Below are 17,364 nucleotides of genomic sequence, written 5' to 3' on the forward strand. Positions count from 1 at the left end.
TTACAAAAATGAGCATTGAAATCCTAGTACAGGAGGTATTGTTAACTCATTCAGAGGTTATTAATTTAGCTCATAGTAAAATAACTTGTAGTTTTGTTTTCTACCCCATTCTTTCCAGAAGAAAAATACTGGACATTCGCTTAAATGATCAGAACAGTATCTTTGGTTACAGTGCTGGAGGTCTGTATAGCTCTCCATATGGAGTGGCGTTGATCTTGCCTATTCTGTTCTGAGTGTTAAATAGAGTCATTTGTACTTAAGGAAAGCAGCTGTCATGCAGAGTCCAGTTAATTGTCTAAAAGTTTTTTAATGAGCACTGGTTGGTGTATTTAACCCTCTGCTATATCTACTAAAGTTTCTTTGCATAATATTGGCAAAAAAATATAATGTTGTCTGACATGACAAATAAGGACATTTCAGATGTATACATTTTCACTAAAAATGAGTAGCACAGCTGCCTTTTTATTTTCTCACACAGTTATTCAGTATTGTGCTGTGTAAAAGGTCTATGTATTAAATAAACATAGTTTATATATTGTAGATATGTATGTTTATGTATTGTAGATATGTATGTTATTTCAGTGAAGGGAGCAAAATGATTTGAAAAAAACACAGTTTCATTTGTGCCCTTGAAATTTTATGTTACCTAGCCTTATATTGACCAGCCGTGGTATGCCCAAATGCCTGACATTTCAGTGCTTTTGTTATTTTGGAAATCAAGATAGCTTGGTTGGATATGGCAGCCACGTGGTGCCTCTCGCGGCTGTTTTTGTTAGACCAAAGTGTTTCATGCCTGAGTTGAATGGCATCTATGTCACATCAACAAAAAAAAAAGTTCTTTGATGCAAACCTGGCACGGGGAAGTATAAGACCTGTGTGACCTAGCTAACTCTGTGTGATTGCTGATAAAAGAGCCAGAAGAGAGTGAGTAAAACTGAAGATAACGGTGTACTGAGGGAACCTGATGTTAATGATAAGGGTGGGATTGAAGAGCAGTGTGGCAGTTTCACACATTCAGGCTGCTTTGCTAGAGCCTGGGAGCACAGAGGGCTCCGACTCACTCAGCTGGATCATGCTGGGAAAAAAGGGCAGGCCCTGCACGCAGAACAGGCTGGAGCAGAGGTAGAAAACACAAGTCAGGTATGAGAGCAAGAATCATAGAATAATTTGGGTTGGAAGAGGCCGTAAAGATCATACAGTTACAACCCCCCTGCTGCAGGCAGGGACACCTCCCACTAGGCAAGAAAAACCATCCTTGGTTTAGTGATAAGGGAATGATATAGGACATTCAGCAAGGAATACCTGGAAATAAATAGTTCAGATGGAAAAAGGTTATTACTTACTACCAATGTCCTCTGAAGTATCTGTTTGGGAGAACACACGTATGAGCTTGTGGCTGAGCATCCCAAGGCTGCTCTGCATTCTACAAATTTCCTCTTAGATGTATTAAGGAAATATAATCTGAACATCATTTTTAGGAATAGTTCTGCCTGTGTGGGCCTGAGATGCTTGTTAGATGAGATGTCACCCTGTCTGTAGGATATCTGGCTTCTCACACCATGTACATCACCACTTGTTTCTTGCTGTCCCTTTCCAGCACTGAGACCTTCCCCCTTCACATGGCATCTCCTGTAATGTCTCTTGCCACAGCAAGTATCCAAGTGCCTCTTCATGAGGCTTTTCTCCAGGGAACTCTTTTCTCTGCAGGCTGATTTATCCTCATAATGCCACAAGAAATCTGAGGAGAAACAGTCGGTTACAGCTCTGTGTTCTTAACATACCATTTATGTTAGCGTTCACCTGCACCAAGTGTTACTTTCCCTGTTTTACCCCTTTGCCCTGCCATCCTTTCCTTCCTCTGTGAGTTTCAGAGGTTACCTAAATAGAAGCCGTCCCTTCCAGCCCTTGTGGATGGGAAGAGAAATCACTAACACACGTTGCCCGCGCGCTGAACTGCCAGGAGCTGGTAACGGCCAGGCTGTCTCAAATCTTTAGCACATACATATTAAAAGCAGCCTTGTTTATATGGGAAATGTTATTTCTATTGCAGTTTGGTGCTTAGTGCCAAACACAATCTGACATTTAAATATGTCCAAAAGGTTATTTAAAAGTCTCTTACAAAGAAGCCCATAACAAAATGTCCCATAATAGTTTGCATACCATTGTTGAACACATGACAATTTTTTCCTTAACTTGCAAGTGAATTACTGCATCTGTGTGTGAGGCCTTGTCAGGGTTTGTTTTTCTTTAATATTCTTCAAGCTTCTCTCTTATTTTCATGAACACATGCCACCAACTGATGCAAATTTAACCGTGTTGTGGTGTGTGAATGATAACAAAGTGGAGGACAAGTATATGAACTGCTTTGTCAGAATATTTTTTTTTTTATGTATTTTTTTTTCAAAATTTAGGATATTATGAGGGCAACTACAACTAACTAAGCTGCACCCAAAGGTGGTACTTTCATGTTATCAGGCAGAGATCCCCAAAATATTTTATAACCTAACTTGAAACCAGGGTTAAAAATAAGCCTGTGCTTCTGTTCTCCTTCTTCAGTGTATTTAATATTTGTCCATATCCCAAGCGCACATTAATTGGCAGACAGAACAAAACAATAAAAAGATGAAAAAATGTTTATTCCCTAATCATTTTGTCCATTTATTTCTCTTAATTAGAAAATTGATTGTACAATGCCAAAATACAGCAAAGGAGAAAGAGTTGTTAACTTACTCATTGGAAACTTGCACAGTGGTGTATGTGTGGAAGTAACATTGCTTCAAACATCTTACCAACTATAGGTGTATATATATATATATATATATATATATATAAAAGCCTATAAATAGTAAATTTTTACTCAAAATTCCTTACAACTTGGAACTGTTTTAGAATTGCTTTAATGCAGATTTGTGTTGGATCAGAGTTAAATAAATCATTGATGGATATTGGTGGCTTTTTTCTTCTTCTAGTGTTAGTTATTATCTGTTAATATGTAGTTGAAATTAAAAGCTCAAAGTAAAGAACCTTCCATATGTAATCCATACGCAAGTATAGATCCCATGAATCTTGAAGTACATTTTAAATTCCAGTTATACTACTCATAGCAATTCTCTCTAGTAGCACTAAGAAAGTGTTTTCTGATCCTGATCCTAAAGAATTAAAGCAGAATCTTTTCCTTAACAGAAAAGCAATTTATTGCTTAGTAGAAATGAAACTCTAGCAATAAATAAACAAATAAAATCTGTTGGGGGTGTTTGGTGATCAGGATAGCTGCTTATCCATCAGCTGCCCTTGCTACGTTAGCTCCATCCTATGTATCAATAGCTTACAGAGACAGGATGCTAAGCATTTTTTTCATTTAGCAACTTTTAACGTTAGCCATTACTGGAGCAAAATCTAGGTGGAATGTATAATCCATGTTTATTTTACAGTATTGGAAAGAAGTGTCTTGAGAATTGTGTTCTTGTGGATAAAGCTTTTACTTTAACTGAGAAATGTCTCTAGTATGTTTTGCATCACACGGAAGAGAAGCTGCACTACTGATCAATAGTATTTTTCATGTAGATGACAATGATGCTATACAATGGGGTTTTATGGTGATCACCTGACACCCATAGTTGAGCAGTATATAGAAAGACAACTCCTAATGGACGTTTACTGGCTGTCACTGTGTAATCATTTCCCACCAAGAGTGCATTGTCCTGAAATATAATTGAAATAAAATAGGCACTGTGCTGCTGTAAATCTAAATAGCCTGAAAATAGTAGGCTAGACTCCCACAGCTTGCTGAGGACATTTTAATGGAAACATAAATACCATAATCATATGCTTTTTGCATGCGTTTTACCATTAAAAAGAAAAAAAATTGTTCATTTTAGAAAGGGAGACCTTTATGAACTGGTTTCTTTTCTATCAGAAGTGGAATCAAGTTATGTCAACGGAATATTTGGGAACTGAAAATCAACCCGTTTACTTTAACTGTCATCTGCTCTGTGCTGAGGCAAAAATGTTGTTTTTAAGGTCAGGCCACATACTTTGCTTGCTGCTTTTCCAAAAAGAAAGGGAGACCATTTTATTTAGATGTTAACTTTTATTCACTCAGTAGTATCTTTGTGCTTAAATTGGCACGAGAGTAATGAATCCTGGAAGCTGGAAAGAAACATTCTAATATAACATAGCAATATGTTAAAAGCAGACCCTGTCTTTCTAGTGTGTGTAAAATGATTCTTAGCAATAGCAGAATGGGTCGTAAAAGCTATGAAATGCTATATTGCAATGCCTGGATAAATATTTGTTAAAAAAACAAGACACTTGTGCAGCTATATTAAACTTCTTTATTAGTAGTGTCAGTCATAGGAGTGTGCCTAAAGTCTGCGGAATCATTTATGCATAGAAATCTGAGCTTATTGCCAGTCCCATAGATGAAGATATGAGTTATTACTCAGGACAATGCATCCCATAAGTGCTAGGAAATTTCTTTTTTCTTAAATGAAGAGAGTTTTAGACAGAAGTTGACTTGAGGACCACCACACAAAGGGGAAGGCCGTGGTGCCGTAACCCATCTAGCCAATGACATTTAAAAACTGTAGAGCTGTTCAAAAGGCTAACAGCCTAGGCTGAACAAGATTATGAGTATGCTCTTCCCTCCTACCTTTGTTTACTTCTGTTCACTGATGTGGAAGTGTATTCCGAAGTCCTGAATCCTCATTCTTCCTTCCATTTATCACTCTCTACTGTCAGAGTCCTACGGATGGCATAGTTGCAGAGGAAGGCACTGTTCATGTGGGTGGATATACCATAAATACTTGATTAGCTTGCAGTCATTTCAGAGCAGTCACCCCTTCGTTTTCCAGGCTCCTTAAACAATTGGTAATATTTCAGAAATTAGTAGTAACAGGTTTAAAATCCTTATCTTCCAGAGATTGTCACCCTTTCAAGGCATAATGAAGCTTCATTCCTATGAGAATTTGGCTTCTGCAAAGACTTCCCTGACCTAGAAAACGGCACATATGCCATTATGGGATCATCAAACAGACTTTCCAAAGCAACCCTGTGGAGAGCTGTGGGTTAATGAACTATTTGCAGTTCTCTCCCAAGTAAAACTGAAAGTCATTGTGGTATTTTCTTCCTTTCTGTGATAACCTGGAGAAGGATTAGTTAGAGCCTCTGTGAGACTCTTCATGGGGTTTAATTTCACGTTAGCACTAACACATTGGGGGTTTTTTTGTTCCTCTACCCTTCATCCTATAAGCCAGTAATCCTTACCCCCAGGACTGTCTAAAAATTAGCTTGGTCTCTCATAGACCCATGCATTTAGAACCCAATAGACACTATTAGCATTGGTATTTTATTATCTTAGGTTGGTTGTTTTCTTTTGTTCTTCCATCTTGATAGAATATAAGACAAATTTAATATAAATTCATGAGGATTTATGTAGACTCCCTATTGTGAAAGTATGCAGTTGCACTCCCTGTTTGGGTTACTGCTTTGGTGGAATAAGTGGCAGACTCACAGTGAACTCTATTCAGGCTCCCATTTTAATTACTTGAAAGTCTTAGGTTTGCTTTTTTTTTTTTTTTTTTTTTAAATAGATACCAAACACTGATACTGTTGTGAGAACCACGACTCTCCATTTACCACAGCCACAGCCTCACTTAAACCCTGGTATTTTTGCTTCCTCTCACTTCAAACTGACTTGCTGCCTAATCTAAAGCATGAGAGCTATTTGTTTGTTTTAACAAAAGCAGAAGAAGTTGGTATCCTACAAATGGCAGCAGTGGGAAAATGCACAGAAAGATAAGAGAGAAATGAACTTTTACTCGGGTTACAAAACACAGAGGTGAAACAGGGCCCAGTGAAGGCAGACTGTCCTTATTGCCCGTATTCTGAGACACTGTGAACTAGCACCCTGTGCTGTAATTAGTAGGATCAGTTTGGTTTTGTAATTTTCAATTCTTTAATTCTTTGCATCCACCACTTATGATGAGCCAAGGTAGTTACAAAGGTAGATCAAAACCAGGCACTTTTCTTAATTTTAAGAGTATTTTTGGTATTTAAAGTATATTGTAGATTAATTATATATATATATTTTTAATATTGGGATATTAGTGCAATTTACACACAGATACAGATCAGTTACGCATTTTGTTGCTTGGATAAAAAGAATGGCCTTTAAATTTCTTCAGATGGTAGGAAGCAGCATTTAATTAAAAATAAAGGAAGGAAACCTAAATGATAAATCCTAGTATAAAACAGAACATGATGTAAAAACTAGAAAAGCCTATGTCTGACACTGAATGGTTTGAATAGTTATGTATACCTTGAGATTGTAGTTAAAAAAAAAAAAAAAAAAAAGAGCTTACATGCACATCTTTATTTCCCACTGATGCCATCAATAAAATGTGGAGTTCTTCATCCTGAGAAAATTATAGAGAATATCTGAGAATGCAAAGCTGAAAAAGCAAAGGCTTACCAATTCCTTAAATGAAGTGCTTCAATCCTACCAGTCTAAACTGTTTAAATCTGTCCTTTGCTAGTCCTGTTAACCAAAATTTGGATGGTGAACTGATGTTATGTAGCACTTGAATGCCATAATTTAATCAATTAAATTTGCTGTTGCTGTTGAATGTGGCCCTTTTTAAGTGGAACACAAATTTATGATTCTTCTGTCTTTTATGTCCCTCCAGTCAACCCATCTGTTCCTCTTTGGTGAAAGATTCTGGCTTCTGCTCTCCATGTATTTAAAAAGCTGAGGTTTTGCATTTTTGAGTTGTCTGATTATAGGAGAGGATTGCAGAGGCTGAACTTGTAGGATGTGTTGTGCATTCACAAAATCCTATCTCTCCTCTTGCTAAAACAAAATACCCAAATTGAAGTTAGGTCTTTAAATTAATACAGCTTATCAGTTGAAAAGTAAAGTAAGAATTAATTTTACATATGTTCTTCTAATCTAGAATATTAGATTTGGAGGTTTTTGGAGATTTTTGTGTTCTGTTCTTTTATTATGAATGGTATCTGTTTCACAGATGAGACAAACTATATTTAACTACATTGTTTATCTTTATGGACAGTCTTGTTTGTTTACGTGACTGAGAAAGCATCCTGCGGATGGTCTTAAGTGGTTTGTCACTAGAGGAAGTTGTGGAATACAACTGTGGGAAGGAATCCTCTGCAGTAAACTTCAGGAAGGAAAATAACATTGCTACATATAGGTTAGCATGTGTGTTCATGTTAATTCCTTTTATCATCTTGTAAATTCATTGAATGAGTGCTTATGAAACATACCACGCTGACAACCCCAGCAACTGAGAAGTAGCTCAAAGATCTCATTTCATTTTGTTCTTAGTCAGAAAGTTGAAGGCTAATTCTTTTACACTGTCCCCTCAGCAAACACCACTTATTACTCAAGTATTATACATTGTAGCTTATTTTAAAAAATTGTTCCTTAAGGTTCAAACACTATGATGTGAGGTGTTAAAAGCTTCTTGCACAACCTATTTTATATGATTATGCATTTCTGAAAAATGTTATTCTAAGATCAGACTTATTTACTTGCCATGTATATATATATATATTTCACTCCTTAAAATACTGGTGACATTTAAACAGCTTTTCAGTTTGATGCATTTATAGAAATCTTTCTTATGTATATAGAGCATTTTTACAGTAAATAGATCATGTATTTGTAATGGACAGGTAATTTCATCTGCCTTGTGTTTAGACAGTGATATAGCATATAGGGCTTAATTTATGAAAGCAAAAGCAAAAGAACAGATTTTGCTTCATTTTAATTTTTGTGTATAGTTTTGTGACAATAACACATGGCACACCTGAGTTGCATTGCATGCTATGATATGTCTTCTGTGTGCAGCAGTTCAGTCTCGATTACAGCTTTTTCTCATTCATAGGTTTAGCTTTAAAGGAAAGCACAGTACAAACTAGGATGAAAAGAAAAGGCAGTATTACTACTACTAACATTCTAAAAAGCAATTAGAACCTGTGCCACACAAGGTATATGAGAAGTAAAGTCCCTCACACTTCTAATTTCCACTTATCTTGGGGAAGGAAATTTATTTGCAGAAGACCACAGTACCACAGTACCAGGCCTCCTAAGCAGTAGGAGTAATTGTCCTAAAAACTCTCTGACCTGGCAAACAAAGGAGACAGAAAATAGTGACATGGGTCTGTATTTCCTGAGATGTTGTTCATGGCTCATTAATAGTTGCAGTATATACCATGGGGTATTGTATGCTGCAGATGAAACAAGCAGAAGTTTATTTTGTAATTGTAATAATAGATATAGTGTGAAAAAAATAGAGGAAAAAGAAACAGAACATTATGTGATGCATTATTTTGCACATCTTCTTAAACTGTGCTGCGTCTGCTTGCTTAAGATAAACTCTGTGCATATTTGCTAAAATGTTGTCAAATTAACCCACCCGTTTCAGACGATTGCTAAATGCCCATCAAGGAATGGAGGGATGCATTGAAGCTATTTTAATTAGCAAAGTGTGATTTAAAGGTTGCTAAAATCAAAAAGAGCTTATTCATTTTTCATCAATAATCATTTTCCTTAATATTTCATCAAAACCTGCTGATTCGGAGACCACCTTCTGGGCTTTGATTCATTATGACTGCAGACATAATTTAATTTTTCCCCCCTTCCTCATTCTGTGATATGCTCTTTCATCTTTGAGACATTGTTAAGATGTTTCTAGCATTCACAGATTGCTAATTGATCCAACTTTTTTAAAACTGTACTTAAGACAGAGGCTTCTTTTCTGTAGAAGCAATTTTTCATACATTTGCTTTTACTAATGTTTCTTTACATCTTTGTATCTGATAAAGTATGAATTCTCATACAGACATGAAAAATTGAGAACATGTGGCTTTCCTTTTTTGGCCCTAGTATGGTCAATTCCTATTTCAGAATACTTTTTGAAAATGCTTTTATTATTAAGGTTAAAGATGATACACAAATGTTTTCATACCAATGGTTTCTGCATCCCAGTAGTACTACTGCATCCAGGGATGTGATAGATTCTTCTGATTACAAATTTGACCTGGTCCCCCATTTAGTTTTACTTTGCATATATGACAAGTGAAGTAAAAATACCACAGAGATGATCGAGTGAAATTTAAAGAGTTGTTATGGTCAGTAAGATTGAGAAGTTACCAAGTTAGACTTTAGTTCATCTAAAACAAACTTGGAATTAAAACAGTGCTGTAAGTAATGTTTTTATCTAGGTCTTTGGGGGATCATTAAAAAAAGCAATTATGGGAATTTATGCAAAGCATTTTGTGAAAGGATGTATGCTTAAAAGAAATTGTTCCTTTCACTCCAGCAGGGCTGTTCATCTAAGTTTTGTCTACATTACCATACTCTGGTAATATTTTAGTCCCAAAATGCTTTTCTGTTACTATTTTAACTCAAGTTTCATAACCTGTTTCTTCTTGGAAGGTCTCCCTGTAGAGTAGTACCCAGGAAACTTTTAATTCAGATACTGTATTAAACAACAAATTATTGATTGCTCGGCATCAACAAAATTCAGTGGATTGAAACAGTCTCACTGCGGTGAAGTGTACCCTGAACTTTTTCTGTGGGTGGTTGGAGAAAATTCACAATCCTCATTTTTCTTCAATCACCTCTCACTGATGAAAAGCCTGTCACACTTTGTGGATGCAGTTGATGTCCAAACTGTGCACCCATTGTGACTGAGGGCAGGACCATTTTTTTTTTCTTTTTATATTCATAGCAATTTTCCTCAATCCAGTCTAATTAGAATTTCAAAAAATGTCCTTTAAGTCTTGCGTAGATCGTCAGAGCTAAATTGTTGCTTCTCTTCTAAAGTTCATATAGACTGAATTTCATTAGCTTTCATTAGTTACACTATTTTTGATATAGCTAAAATTGCTGCAGCTTAAGATGTCAGAATTTAACAGGAAAATAGGTAAAACTGAGACAGCATTTAGTGTCAGGAATAATCCTACTATATTGGACCTCATGCTTACCTTTTTTAATATTCCTTCTCACACTCATGTACCTCCATCATCTATGCAGCATGTTATTTGTGAGTGTGCATCCATATTCAGTAGAGCACATACACATGTGCAGAATAAGATGCAGACACATGAATGTGTCTTGCTGGCAGATTTTTTATGTTTGTATTTATCTATGTTAGTATGTGTATAAAAAATCATCTCTAAAAATTCCTTTGCTTCAGAGGAAGTGACTTCCAGAGCTCATCTAGTCCAAGCCCCTGCTCAAAGCAGGTTTGACCAGGTCAGGATGCTCAGGGCTGTAGTTATATCTCTGAGGATGGGGATTTCATCAACTCCCTGGGTGCCTGTTCCAGCATTTGACTATCTTCTTCATGCTAACTATATAAAACAAGCAAACAAACAACAACAACAAAAAGACCTTCTAATATCAGAATTTTCTGTGCTTCAGTTTGTGTCTATTGCTTCTCATCCTGTTGCTGTGCAACTCTAAAAAGTCTGGTGTGTATGTGAAAAAAAAATAAAAAATCATCTTCTGTAAGATTAGGAATATTGTAACAACTGACTCAAAATTTTCAGGCATTGAAAACATTTTCTAAAACAATAAGGATAATAAGGATTGCTTTGCAAAATAATGCTTCTTTGTTGACATTTTGTTTTCCTAACGATTGGGAAGTTTTTAATCATATATCACCTGTTGTATTTCCATATTTCACAGGTACACTCAGGTATGTGGCTTGTTTCTCCCAAATTATTTTCAATATAGCTGTTGTCTTTTTCTCCGCTATACTATTCTTAGTATGAACAAAAAGCTTGAGGACAAATCATAACTCTTAATTGCTCTTAAGATATAGGAAGCTGCCTTTTGTCCTTTATTTCACAACTTTTGTATTATGGGTACAGCATTCAATTCCACCAAAAACAGTGCCTCTCAAAGTACTTTCCAAAAAACATTCAGAGCTGTGTCTGCTATTGGATTGCGTATGCTCCATATATGTACTTATATATGCACTTATATGTACTTTTGAGCTGATCCTGTTCTGCCAGGGGATTAGTGTATTGCTCTCCTTCTTGGGCATGGTTACTGTTGTGTTGGACCTGCTGCTGTGACAGCCTCTATTCTTCTGCAAAAGGACTTTCAGCATTTCTCTGAATTGCAGTTCTACATCTCATCTGCACAGTTTTCTAGTCAAAAATAAATCATAGGTCCCAGAGAAATGGTAGTGTATTGGCAAGGAATTGTGAAACAAAGGTTTCCAAGCAGTTCTCAAAACCCTGCTCATCTACGTTTGTTTGTGAGCTAAAATTTGCAGATGGCAAGTGCTGTGGCGTTGCAGGAACTGAACCTCAAGAGACGTGGGTGCCTCCTGCAGAGCTGAAGGACTCCCCCGGAGGAGAGGGAGGGGAGGAAATGAAGCAACGCTCCTGCGGAGATCAGGAGCACTGCAGGATGGTGATCGGGGAGAGGAAGCTGCCTGCTGAGCTTGCTATGACAAAGGGGAGCCAGCTATCCTCTCACCCTCAGAAGAAAGAAAAAAAATCAACTGCCCTCCTTATATGCACAGATGAGGCATAGGATGATCCATGCAGGATTGTCTTTCATCTATATAGCGCATTTGCAAGGACTTAAAGAACTTTGTAAACTTTAATGGGGACTCGTAGTCAATATAATTTCATTTCGCACCTGATCCCCTCACTGCTCCCTGCACTGACAAGCAGCCACCTGTGCAGTAAAACACTGCTGCTGTTTAATTGCGTATAAATCAGGGTCAGGGAATAGAGACAAGCCAGGAGAGTCTGGAAGGAGAATGTAAGTGAAAAAGGTAATTACCTGAGCTGGAACATGGCCAGGGCACCAAGGTTAACACCTGTATGCTTGCAAGAAGTGCCTGGTGATGTTCTTCCAGAAGCCATTTTCTACTGAATTATAGAAAAGACCTTGTTAGTCACTTGATCTGACTCCCTTCTTACACTGAATTGGTTCCTACTGTGGTTTATTCCATAACTTGTGTAGTGCACACTTAGTCACTCTGAAATGGGGTTTCTCTACCCATTTTATGTGGAGAGAGAGACTACTCTCTGTCCTTTATAGATCTTGGTTGAGAAGACAATTGCCTACATCTAACCTGAATTTTTATTTTATCAGGTCCATGTTCTCTTGAATGTATTAGTGTCTAGGGCAGAAAGATATAAAGTGTCTGGAATTCCCAGTACTTGTCTGAAGGTGTCCGATGAGATCTTAAGGAGACAGAAAAAAATGGTTTTGATGTGTGCTTCTCAGTCACAAAACAGGGCAAAAGAGCTGCTGCTGGGACCTTCATTGCTGTGCTTAGACTGCTGTGAAGACAGACGCTAGCTCAGTCACCACCCCATCACATCACAGAAGATCCATACCCTTCCCATTTTCATTTTCTCCTCTGTTTGGAGACAAATTTAATATTTTATTATTATTATTTTTTTAAACATAGTTTAATCATATTTATCTTTTATGTTTCACACTTTTAGTTCATTACTCCATCTTTCATCAACTTGAATTCTCTGTGTAGAGTGCAGGAGTATACTTTGAAGCAACTCAACAGTTTTATCCTCCCAGGTTACTCACACTTTATGGAGGAGTTACAGAGGATGTACAGAGTCATACCAGAAAAGTATTTCTCACTTTATTTCTGTTAGATATTTAACTGAACTTAAAATCCCTAAAACTTTCACCCAAAGATGGCTAGTTTATGATTTACTCTCTCTCTATGGTAGGTAAAATAATTTTTGGGTTGCTTTTGACCTTTTTATTGATGGATGCTTTTCGTGTTTAAGAAACCTACAGCGTTTCACAAAGTTGTGCAGAGACAAATTGCATGTTGTGCCTCTCAGTATTACCTGATCAGGTCTTTAGAGGCGGTGTGCAAGACATTGTGTCTGTCGGCTCTGAATGTGGACATTGAGAACTAAAACTACTTCCTACAAGTTGAGCTCAGTCTCAGTAACTATGGCTCTAATATTTGCATTCCACACAGATGGGCAATGGAAAAGACTTCTGTGTATTCAGCAGTTAGTTACACCATCTCTACACAAGCAAGGAAGTTAAAGATATGCTTTTCATTTTTTTTTTGGTTGCTATTACTTTTTATAGTTGATAGCACAGTGATCATAAATATTTCACTGACATTTATTATGAAAGAGAAGTATATTGCTATATTAGAGAAGTTGAAACTTGCATGTGATTTTAAACTTTGCTGTGTACACAGACTGACAAATTGTGCTGGCACATAGAAAATAAAAGGAGCTAAGAGAAGTTTAAAATCATGTGAGCAATTTGCAATTCACGTGAGGATGGCAATTTTATATAGTGAATAAATAAGATATTAGGAGCGATGACATTAGGGAAGTGTTTGATATGAGAGGAACATGTCAAAATAGGAGGAAATGAAGGTTAGAAGTATCAGGGTGAGTAATAAAGAGTGAGAATGAAATTGTGTGTGTGTCTAAGGCAAAAAGAACTCCCAGACTGAAACTTGGAGGTGATGAGGAGTAGGGATGAAGATAGTTGTAGGGGAAATAGAAAGGTAGTTATATTTCAGCAGTCTGTAGTCTATGTTAGTAATCTCCTTGGCTATGATATAATTCATACACAGTTCACCAGAATACAACCAAAAAAAAACAAAACAAAACACTGCTGTAGTGTTCCTGCCCTATAAGAGCTGTCCTCCAGGATTAATTTAAGATTAGACAAAGACATCTTAGCTCTGTTCATTCCTGCCCTTGCAACTTCAACAATGCTGCAGATACAAAAATGAAGTCCTAACTGCTGCATCCCATCATCTAAATTCAGCTGTTCTTCCCCTTGGTATTACATCAGAACAATTTAAAGAGGCATGAAACAGCAGGAGCCACAATGTAGGTGTTTAGGTTCTTGCTGCTTGGTCACATTACTATCTTGCTGTATCTGCAAGAGTGTTGCAGACTTGATTAAAAAAATTAATGATGAGAAACAAAAGGATGAGCAAAGAGAACAAAAGAAAAAAGTGAAGAGAGCGTGGAAGAAGTTTATTGCATGCAAGTCATCCAATTATCCCTGAGAGCCCCAATCCCTTGTCTAATTGCCTAAGTTGATCCTTCAGGACTGAACGGATTAAATGAAATAGCAGGGTTGGTGGAAAGCAGCCTATGGGAGGCATTTTGTGAATAGGCTTGCATGAACAGCAGAATGGTTTCTATTTGTTTCTGTTTGTCTCAGCCTTCTGTTATCAAAATTGTAGCAAAGAATGAAAAATATGAGGGCTTTTGATTAGAAAATAGTCCCTTTGGCACAGAGTTGAGGCACTGGGGGTGCTGGGAAACCTATCCCGATGCTTTTTGTGCTATGCTAGTATGCTAGTATTCTGTATCTCTCACTGGGATCATAAACTCTCACTTTACACTATGTTAAGTTCATTTGAAAAACTGAGGGAAAAGACAAACTTCTTTCAGATACCTCTCTGCAAAATCACTAGACACTGGCAAATGTCTGAATTGAACTGGCACAGAAATGGGAGCAAGCTGCATCCGAAATCATTGTCTTGTGTCAATTGCATGTGTCAACAGCAACTGAACTTGCAATGGAGGAAAGAAGACTGTCAGGTTTAATGTACCTTAAAGGACTTCTTTTTAATACATTCTTCTGCATATGCACTGGATAAGCAAGAGTCCTCTGTAATAGCCTAGCAGATCATTCTGTCATGGAAACTATCTCCTGTAATTACCCCCTTTTAGACAACCTCAATCCTCCCAGCGCTAGGGGTCAGGAAGGGAAAGAAAACAAGAATCTCCTGTAAAAGAGGGGAAATGATGGGAAAACAAATATTTTTCCAGCCTTGTTTCCTCTTAGCCAAAGCCTTCAGTTTTTCCCAAAAGACTGCCCCGTGAAAGAGGGTTTGCAGGACATAAGCAAATTCTCAAGTAGCGATGCTATCTTATTTTTATTTATCGAGTGCTATAGAGTGTGGTGCAGCACTTTATAGAGTTTATAATAAAATCAGGTTGTATCCCATAAAGATCTTGCAGTTGTTATGTGAAATGTTAAGATGTAAGACAGCATTAGAAGGAAAAGAGGCTACAAAAATGTTAGATGGTTCATTTGGATGTCCTCAGGTGACATCCAGCTAAGAAATTAATTTCCTGAGAGAAACCTGCAGCAGAATGGAAACATTATCTGAAGTGAAAGGAGCTTAGCAGAGAAGAAAGAAAAAGGAGTGCTTTCTAAGCAGTCCTAAACTTGACTTATTCTTACGTACACCTTCCTTCCTTATACCTATAACTGTAGTTAAGAATAATAATTTTTTTAGAATCCCACTCAGTTATTTCCATCAAATCCTTCTTCCAGACCCGCTCTGTGGTGAACACTGAAATGATTCATGCAGTCATACCTTTCTGACTGAATAATTGATACATTTTGACAGGCTGAATGTTCAATGCATTACATTTGCTTCTCAATATATATATGATGATTAACATAACTAGGTCTTACATGTGCTCATCAAGGGGAGAGAATGCCCCAATGAGAATATTATTTGATGGTTCGATGAACTGAACTTTGATACTGCACTTAGACTGTTGATAGCATTAAGATAGTCATGATGGTTTATGGATCTAACTGTCAAATTAGAAAATTTCACTGAGTTAGAGAGAAAAGATGGTGAAAAGTAGAGAATGTATATATAAAAAAAAAATCATTAACTTGCTAAGATCTGAAATTTCTCTTTCCAAATTCTAGTCTTAGCTCCTGGAGGATGAATGGGTATCTCTGAAATACTCTGACTGAATGTGATTCCATTGGATCTAAATCTGTCGGGATCTTTCCTCACCAAAGCCACTGAGGTTTCATGAAAAATAATTTGAAGCTCTAAAAAGGTGCTTATTCCTGCCTAAATCAGAAAGCCAAGCTTTCTATATAGTCAAAGGAGAGAACTAGTGGCCTCAGGAGAGCGATTCAGAGCATCCAAGCGAGATAGCTCTAGGCAGAGTTGTAAATGCTCCCTCCCCATACATATTAATCTTACCCTAAGGTGAGTTAGTTAGCAAGCTGATATGAACTCATTAAGTCCAAAGTCAACTGAGCTTCTCTGTGCATGGTGCAAATGTGTGTCCGTTCATGAAGGCTTGTCCATCCATAGCTCTCCAGGTATTGTGGGCATTGTGTGTTTTGAGCTTATATTATTGTATGCTCCTGCAGTCATGGTGAATGAATGTCACTTTTGCATCTAGCTTCGCCACTGTGATTCTCATAAAATAGGGGCACTGAGAAGGATGTTCACCCATGGTTAGTGTATTAGGCTATTAGGAGAGAGAAATCCATACCTAGTCCACGGATAGAGATGATATCACCAAAAGGTAAACCAAAACACTTGAGAAACATGGCTTTCTCTAAAGTCTGTGCAGGAAACCTGGTTTTCATAATGTAGGTACTGAAAATCAGATGTGTTGAGTACCTTCAGAATGACAAATGTAATGCCTAAATGTAAATGTTCAGAGCAATTCTGGATGTTCTGGAGAATGCTAGTGAGCCTCTAGCAGCAATCAAGAAGGATGTGGGACTGCATTAAGACCTTTCCATATTTTCAATTCGTATGAAAGTAAGTCTTCCCTGTCTTCCTTCTGGTGTATAAGAAGGCAAAGTATTATGTCTGAATATGACAATGCCTAGATGACTCTCATAAATACTCAAATGCACTTAAATATTGCAACATTTAAATACATTTAAATATGTCAAATGAATTCTATTTAAAGGATTTCATTAAGAGGATTTTCATCAAGTATTTGGACCTTGCATTCACTTCTCTCTGCTCCTATTTCTCTCCATTATTTGGAAGGGAAATCTAGGTTCCTAAACTGCCTTCATAAGCTGTTATTTGGGACAGGAAAAAATTCAAAAGGAAAAGCAGTAAATATTCAGTGTGTGGAATATGGCAAGTTTCAGAATGTTTCTGAGCTTGTATTCTTCTGGAGAGTCAGAAATTGTTAACTAAATACTGCTTATTTCACTAAATTCTGAACTTGTTCTTTCTTTTAAAGTGACTTACATAAATGTCTGATATATCTTAATCAGCTATTTCTTTTATATGGCTATTTAAAAATTACAGAGCATAAACCTGGTTACCAAATTGGTAATTAACCATTTTTTGTTTTCTTTTAAGAAAGATACTGGTTTTATATTGTACTATGAAAGCTGATATCCTTCTGTGAAAATAATGCCTTAATTGTAGATAATGTCTATTGGCAGTTTTTGAGTAAACTGTGCTGTGCAGTCTCTACCTACTGAAAGCTGAGTTTGAAAACCTGCACATTGTTTACAGACTTTCTCAGCAGTTTCATTTGTATATGGCATCCCTGTTT

At 36.9% G+C, this 17,364-nt stretch overlaps 1 protein-coding gene across 22 annotated transcripts in view; it reads left to right on the forward strand.

Annotated features, from left to right (window-relative positions):
- The window catches only part of PARD3 (par-3 family cell polarity regulator), a 444,438-nt gene that overhangs the window by 344,377 nt on the left and 82,697 nt on the right, over window positions 1–17,364 (forward strand). The gene's annotated exons all lie outside the window — the stretch shown is intronic.

The sequence above is a fragment of the Anas acuta genome, chromosome 2 (genome assembly GCF_963932015.1).
Source record: "Anas acuta chromosome 2, bAnaAcu1.1, whole genome shotgun sequence".
Lineage (NCBI taxonomy): Eukaryota > Metazoa > Chordata > Aves > Anseriformes > Anatidae > Anas > Anas acuta.